At 48.3% G+C, this 7,425-nt stretch overlaps 1 long non-coding RNA gene across 1 annotated transcript in view; it reads right to left on the bottom strand.

The window, feature by feature from the left end:
• Window positions 1–3,076: 3,076 nt before the first annotated feature.
• LOC102970612 overlaps window positions 3,077–7,425 on the bottom strand; it is a 77,975-nt gene continuing 73,626 nt past the window's right edge. Inside the window, exon 5 of the long non-coding RNA XR_006213434.1 lies at window positions 3,077–3,655. This is a non-coding gene — a long non-coding RNA (uncharacterized LOC102970612). The remainder of the gene's footprint in view (window positions 3,656–7,425) is intronic.

The following is a 7,425-nucleotide window of genomic DNA, read 5'->3' as shown; positions in this document are numbered from 1 at the left end:
CAAAGGTCTCGTGAGGATTTCCCCCTGGAAACTAGAGGAAGATTGATTTGAGGATTTGAGTTTGAAGGACCTTTGAAGATCCCTTTGAGTTAAAGCACAGTTTCTAAAGCTAACGTCTGGCACAAAAAGGTTTTCGCAACAATGGATGGGTAACAAAAACAAAGCATTAAAGGGAGGTCATTGTGATCTCTCTTATGTTTCTGAAAGATAATACTGGAAGAGACAGAGAAATTCTAGGAAGAGGAACCACTGATTTAAAATATCAAGATATTTGGGGGCGCCTGGCTGGCTCAGTCACTGGAGTATGCGACTCTCGATCTCAGGGTTGCGGGTTCGAGCCCCACTTTGGGTGTAGAGATTACTTTAAGATAAGATTTTTTTTTTTTTTAAAGATACTTATGTAAGTTAGGTTTGGAAAAAAAATAAGTGGCTTTCAAGGTCCTTCTCCCCAAACGAATACCTGCAACTAACATTCGTTCTTACCAGGCCCCTTGTCTCAGCCAGAAACTGTTCCAAGGGGTGGGGGAATAGGGCATTGAAGAAGACACATAATATCTTTGCTTTCGTAGCACACGTGATCTAACAAAGGAAGACAGGCAATAATAATATTAATATTAATGCAATATTAATACAATATACAAGACAGGCAATAATAAATAACCGCAAAAAATATCAGAGTGATCAATTATTTGCAGAGAATTAAAATCGGGTGAAATGAAGGTAAGGGCTGATGGTGTGCCTGCTTTAGGTTTGACAATATCACACATTTGATTGTTGTTGTGCAAACATCTCCCTCATGGGAAGAGTACTTCCCCTCTCCAGTGATGTTGGCCGTGTGAAGCGATCTGAACCATGTGGAGGGAGCAGTGTGCGAGTTCTGAGTTGGGGCCGTGGAGGCTTGAGGGTTTTCAACTGCTCACCTGGGAGGCAATGCGGACCGTAGCCCGAGACAGCGCGGACGGCCGCCCCAACCGCCACACGGGCCTGCGAAGCAGAGATTCATGCTTGTGCATTTTGAGGTGGTCTGTGACCGATCGTCACAGTCAGGGAAGCTTCTCTGAGGAGGTGACGTTTCAGCTGAGATCTGAATGGTAAGAAGCCAGTCCCGTGACGGCTGTTCCAGGCAGGAAGAACATCTAACGTGGGTAAAAAGATGCAAAGGTGGGCACCAGCTTGGCATGCTCAGGGACTTGGAAGGCCACGTGTGAGGCTGGACTGTGCACGTGGTGGAGTGGAGGGAGGGTGGCACGAGACGAGAACGAAGGGGAATCAAGCACAGGCCAGAGGGACCTGCAAACGGGAATAAGGAATTCGGTTTTCCTTACAGGTGCAGAGGAAAGCGCCGAAGGATATAAGCAATGTAGTGACCCAATCGCACTGATTTTTAAAAGATCACGTGGGCTGGTGGGTGGAGAATCGACAGAATAAGGGACTTGCATACCTTTCTGCTAAACCAGGATGCAGTCTCGGAACCTCCCTCGACCCAGAGTTCCTGAACTACGAAACAGTTACGATCTTCATGCCAACGTAAATTTAGGGGTTGATAGACAACTAGATACAATCCATACATAAAATAGCTTAGGTACCATTTCACGCGTACGTAACAAGGTACCCCAAAACTCAACGGCTCAAAACAACCACCACCATTCACTGACTCACACATCTGCAATTTGGCCAGGACTTGATGGGGAAAGCTCATCTCTGTTCCGTGTGGAATCAGCTGGGGGGGGGGCTCCACCGGGGGTTGGAGGATCCATTTCCACGGTGGCCCCATTCACAGAGCCGGCAAGTTGGGGCTAACTGTTGGCCGGGGGCCTTTGTTGTCGTCCACCTAAGACTCTCCAGGTGGCCACTTGGACTTTCTCACAGCTTGGTGGCCGGGTTCTAAGAGCAAGCTTTATAAGAGGACAAGCCCCAGTGTGTAAATGCTTACCAAGCCTCTGCGTGCATCGCACTTGCGAGTTTCCCACTGGCCGCATGTAGTCACAGGCCAACCCCAGAGGCAACGTTGGGGGTGGGGAATATCCAAGGGCATGAATACCGGGTGGGTGCAATCTCTTGGGGGTCAATGATGTCACAAAACGAAAGCCAGACCAAATCAAACTTCAAATGAATCGGTTTTTTGAGAGAGAGAGACAGAGACAGAGAAAGGGTGCAAATGAGCAAAGGGCAGAGAGAGAGAGAGACAGAGGGAGAGAGAGAGAGAGAATTCCACAAGGGGCAGAGAGAGAAAGAGAGCAAGAGGGAGAGAGAGGTGGGGCTCACCCAGAGCGGGACTCATGTTCACCCAAAGCAGGACTCGAACTCACGACCATCAGATCATGACCTGAGCCAAAGTCAGATGCTTACCAGACTGAGCCACCCAGGCTCCCATAAGTGAACTTTTAAAAGGAACCCACAGATGGGGTGCCTCGGTGGCTCGGTCCATTAAGCATCTGACTCTTGATTTCGCCTCCAGTCATGACCTTACAGTTTGTGAGTTCGAGCCCTGAGTCGAGCCCTGAGTCGAGCCCAGCCTTGGGATCCCGGCTTGGGATTCTCAATACCTCGCTCTCTGCCCCTCCCTCACTCCCTCTCTCCCTCTTTCTCAAAATAAAGAAATGAACTTTAAAAAAATAATAAAATAAAATAAACCCACTGGTTTTCACACTCGCTCTAATAGTCAAGGGGAAGGTTTGTGGTACAAAAAAACAGGTTCATTTTTCAAAATCTCTTTGCTATAAATAACTGCCTAGACTTCTTTTCAGCACCTATGGCATTCACCTTTTTTATATGTATCTCATTCATGGTTGCAAATACATAAAAATGTAAATACTTAACACGATATAAAAAGACAACAGGTCATAACGGTGGTTGTTCATTTTCAGAAAGTTAGAAAGCACGAAGGGAGGAAAGAAAAACAAAAAAAAGACGTAGTTCTTGTTTTTTTTTTTAAAGTTTATTTATTTTTGAGACAGAGAGAGACACAGCATGAATGGGGGAGGGGCAGAGAGAGAGGGAAACACAGAATCGGAAGCAGGCTCCAGGCTCTGAGCCATCAGCCCAGAGCCCGACACGGGGCTCGAACTCGCGGACCGCGAGATCGTGACCTGAGCTGAAGTCGGACGCTTAACCGACTGAGCCACCCAGGCGCCCCAAAAAGACGTAGTTCTTAACAGCGTTCCAAGGCAGAATATCAGACGGTGGGGGGATTTTTCCTCCTCTTCGCGTGGAAGTTTCACATTTCAGTCAATGCAGACTAGATAGCGATCCAGCGCCTCTGCAAGCTTATAATGCCATCCTTTGTGGCGTTCAAAGGGAACATACTGGTCACCCTTGCTTCCCTTCTGTCCTCTTTCTGCACATGTCTGTCTGCAGTCACCGCAGCTTTCCGTACCTGACGCAGCTCCTTTCACCTGCCAGAACCACGCTTGACACGCGGAAGACCAAGGACCGTAGTGCGTTCCATTCTCAACCCCTGGAGGACCGGCGGTTTGGCTTTAATCTTTCGCGACATCAAGGATTTCTATTGAGCCTGAGCAGAGGAAGAGGGAGCTTTTCTGTAACCGTGCCCTGCCACTATTTTGACCATGAGCTGTTAACAGGAGATGAGCGAAGTCAAGGCCGGCCAACCCCGCGTGGTGAGTCAAACCCCACTCTCGCTCTCACGCTCCTCCTGGAAGAAAGTAAAGTTGGGACAGTGAAAATCGATTTCCTCTGACTCAATTGACCAGAGAGCGATCTGGTCTAGGGTCTAGGGTCTAGGACCTACCTCTTCAACATTTCTGCAATATTCCCTGAGGGAAATAAGCGGCAACAACTGCAGGGAGTACAAGTTAGGTCGGGGGTCCCTGAAATCTGATACCTTGAATTGATCTTGTATTTTTTTTAATCAAAGCATAATTTACATACTGTAAAAGGACAGATTTTAAATATACAGCTTGATGAGGCTTTAACACCACAGTAACTACCATCCTCATTAAATCGATGAATGTTTCCCTCATCCTGGAAAGTTCTCTTACGCTCCTTGCTAGTCAACCCCCCTGCCAAAGACAACCACTTCCTAACTTTTATAGCCATAGCTTAGTTTGGCCAGCTCCTGAACGTCACCTAAGTCGAAATATCTAGTATTTTGCGTGTCTTAGACTTCTTTTGCTCAACACAGTCTGTTAGAGAGTCATACGTATTGTTGAGCGCATCTGTGGCTCGTTCCTTTTTATCGTTCAGTATTATATAACTGTATGAATATACCACAATTTACTTATCCATTCACTTACTGATGGACATTTGAGTTATGTCCGGGGTGAGGATATTCTGAATGAAGCTGCCATGAACATTCTTTTATCATTCTTGGTTTTCTTAGATATTACTGCTTTCTTTTTTTTTTGTTTTTTAAGTTTATTTTTATCTATATTGAGAGAGAGAGAGCACAAGCTGGCGAGGGGCAGAGAGAGCGGGAGAGAGAGAATCCCAAGCAGGTTCCGTGCTGTCAGAGCAGAGCCTGATATCAGGCTCCAACTCCCAAACGGGGAGATCACGGCCCGGGCCAAAGTCAGGAATCCGATGCTTGGGGCGCTTGGGTGGCTCAGTCATTTAAGCGTCCAACTCTTGGTTTCTGCTCAGGTCATGATCTCACGGTTTGTGGGTTCAAGCCCCACATTGGGCTCTGTGCTGACAGTGCAGAGCCTGCTTGGGATTCTCTCTCTCTCTCTCTCTGCCTCCCCTGCTCTTGCTTCGTCTCTCTCTTTCTGTCAAAATCAATAAATAAACGTAAGAAAGAAAAAAAAGTCAGACACTTAACTGACCGAGCCACCTAGGCTCCCCCTACGGTCCTTCCAGTGTACGTGTGGTTCTATTTCACATCCTACATACTTAGGAGTAGAATTTCTGGGTCGTGGGGTAGGTCCCCACGTAACTTTATAAGAAACTGCCATACCATTTGCCAAAGCGGTTGTACCACTTCACGTCCTCACCGCTTACTCACCAATACTTGGCGTTGTGTTTTAAAAATTCTAACGCTAGGGGCGCCTGGGTGGCGCAGTCGGTTAAGCGTCCGACTTCAGTCAGGTCACGATCTCGCGGTCTGTGAGTTCGAGCCCCGCGTCAGGCTCTGGGCTGATGGCTCGGAGCCTGGAGCCTGTTTCCGATTCTGTGTGTCTCCCTCTCTCTCTGCCCCTCCCCCGTTCATGCTCTGTCTCTCTCTGTCCCAAAAATAAATAAAAAACGTTGAAAAAAAAATTTTTTAAAAATAAAAAAAATAAAAAAAAAAATTCTAACGCTAAAATAGGGGGCACCCTAGGTGGCTCAGTCGGCTGAGCACCCGACTTCAGCTCAGGTTATGATCTCTCAGTTCAGGAGTTCAAGCCCCGCATCGGGCTGTCAGCCTGCCAGCACAGAGCCCACTTCGGATCCCCTGTCTCCCTCTCGCTCTGCCCCTCCCCCGCTCTCTCACGCACGCTCGCTTGCTCTCAAAAATAAATAAACATACAAAAAAATAAAGCTAAAATAGCATCTCGTTGTTGACACACTGGACCGTTACCTTGAAAATCTGGGGAGCCCGAAAGTTGGAAGTAGAAAAATGTCAGCCCAAGCCCTTCCCGGTCAACCCGGATGTAGGGGCAGATGTACGGCCACACTCAACTCCCACTCTGCCTGGGTAAGCATACACTTGGCGTTTCAGAAGCAAAGGGCTCTGAAAAGTTGACATCACACTATATTCAGTAGAACTGAGCTACCTTCCATCTTCCATTGCCCCTTTCCCTCTAAATCTCAACGCGAGTATTCAACCAAATATATGACGGGTAACTGATCACTACTCTGACCGAAACGGGCTGAAATCGCACTTTCCACGTATTGCCTCTTCCACCCAAAACCACGTCCAAATTCACCGCTGAAATGAAACCCATGGATTTATTGCCACAGGAAAGCCGGAGGCTAAGTTGTAAACCCTAAAAGACAGCCGTCCTGAAACGACTTTGCACCTTCACCGGCCAGCGCTCCCGAGTACTCATCTATAAAACGGGTGTGCCCAACCTGGGAGTCGCTGTATCGGCTGAGAATGGATTAATTATGAAGAAAAAAAAAAAAAAAACCTTCAAACTTTCTGGAAAAAGGTTTCCTACAAAATACAAGATTTTTTTTTCTTTTGCTTCACAACTATGCTTTACTTTGCGTTTAACGAAGAGGAAAAGATAACGATAAAAAGGCAAAGGCAGGGTCCCGTGGCTTTGGTCTTCCCTCGTTATTTTATATTTTGTCCTTTCTGTCTGGCTGTGTCTACTCCTACGTCACGCCCGTGGACTGACCTTCACTTCCCTCAAGTGGGACAGATAGCAGCTCTCTTTAGGATAATATCTTCTTTGCAGAATAGATCCCAAAGGGTCCGTGAGCTGAATAAATAAGCAATGAAAAAGAGATCGCACGAGAGATGAAGAGGCAGAGAGAGAGAGGAGCGGTGCCCTCTCTTCAGCTGAGGTGTGACAAGCCTTGGGAACTAGAGCCTATGCACGTGGCACTGCGACAAGGGAAGAGCTCGGCGCCGGGGCCGCTGCTGTCCTGGCACATTTCGAACGCCTTCCTCGGCAGAGCGGACGACACCAAGGTGCACAGCCTATCCCCCTACCGGGCCTCCCTGTGCATCCAGTCCCGATCAGCTACCTACCCCGGGAATTCATGACACTCCCGGGGGGCAAGTCCGGAGAGCTACGGGCCCAGGGCAAGGAGCTCAGGGTGCCGGTGGCCTCTATGCTAGAGAACTTGGGAAATAAAACTACGGAAACCGTTTGGAGTGTTCGCCAAATGCTCTCGGGTCACCCCTCCCCAGGCATGTGATGAGGTGGCATTTCTCTGTCGCCTCGGAAACCAGAGCACGTGATGGTCTTTGGCCAATGAAACGTAACCACAAGTGACACGTGTCACTCTAACGGCCCCTGTGCAATCCGCCATGTTTTTGTTCCACCACTGCGGTGACACCGCCGTCATCAGTCTGGATCTCTGCGTGGCAGTAACGAGCGGGTCCTGGTCACTGACGCGCCACGGAGACCTAGCAAAAGCAAGACCCTGTGCTTTCAGGACCCTGACGGTAGGCGCCTCCTTACGTTTTGTGTCCCAGGCACTTCTCTGGCCTCACTGGTCCTGAGTGAGAATTAAGCTCGTATCGAGTTACCACGCTGAGATCGAGGGTGTAGCTCACGCTGCCTGATGACACATCCCTGGTCGGGACTAGAAAGAGGAGAGAGACACTAGCACTGGGCCTGGGCTTTCCGTGACCTGGAGGCCCCAGCTCGAAAATCAGGTCTGTTTTTGCTCGTAAGTAAGCCTTGACGTTTGGGAAAATACAATCACGTGAAGTAATCGGATTAAGTGAATTTACAGGGATTCCTGTATGGGATAGGCACGGCCAGGGGGAAGAAAAATGAGCAACTTAACAACATCATTGAAGATGGT

The sequence above is a fragment of the Panthera tigris genome, chromosome X (genome assembly GCF_018350195.1).
Source record: "Panthera tigris isolate Pti1 chromosome X, P.tigris_Pti1_mat1.1, whole genome shotgun sequence".
Classification (NCBI taxonomy): Eukaryota; Metazoa; Chordata; class Mammalia; order Carnivora; family Felidae; genus Panthera; species Panthera tigris.
This window is presented reverse-complemented; position numbering and strand designations above follow the sequence as displayed.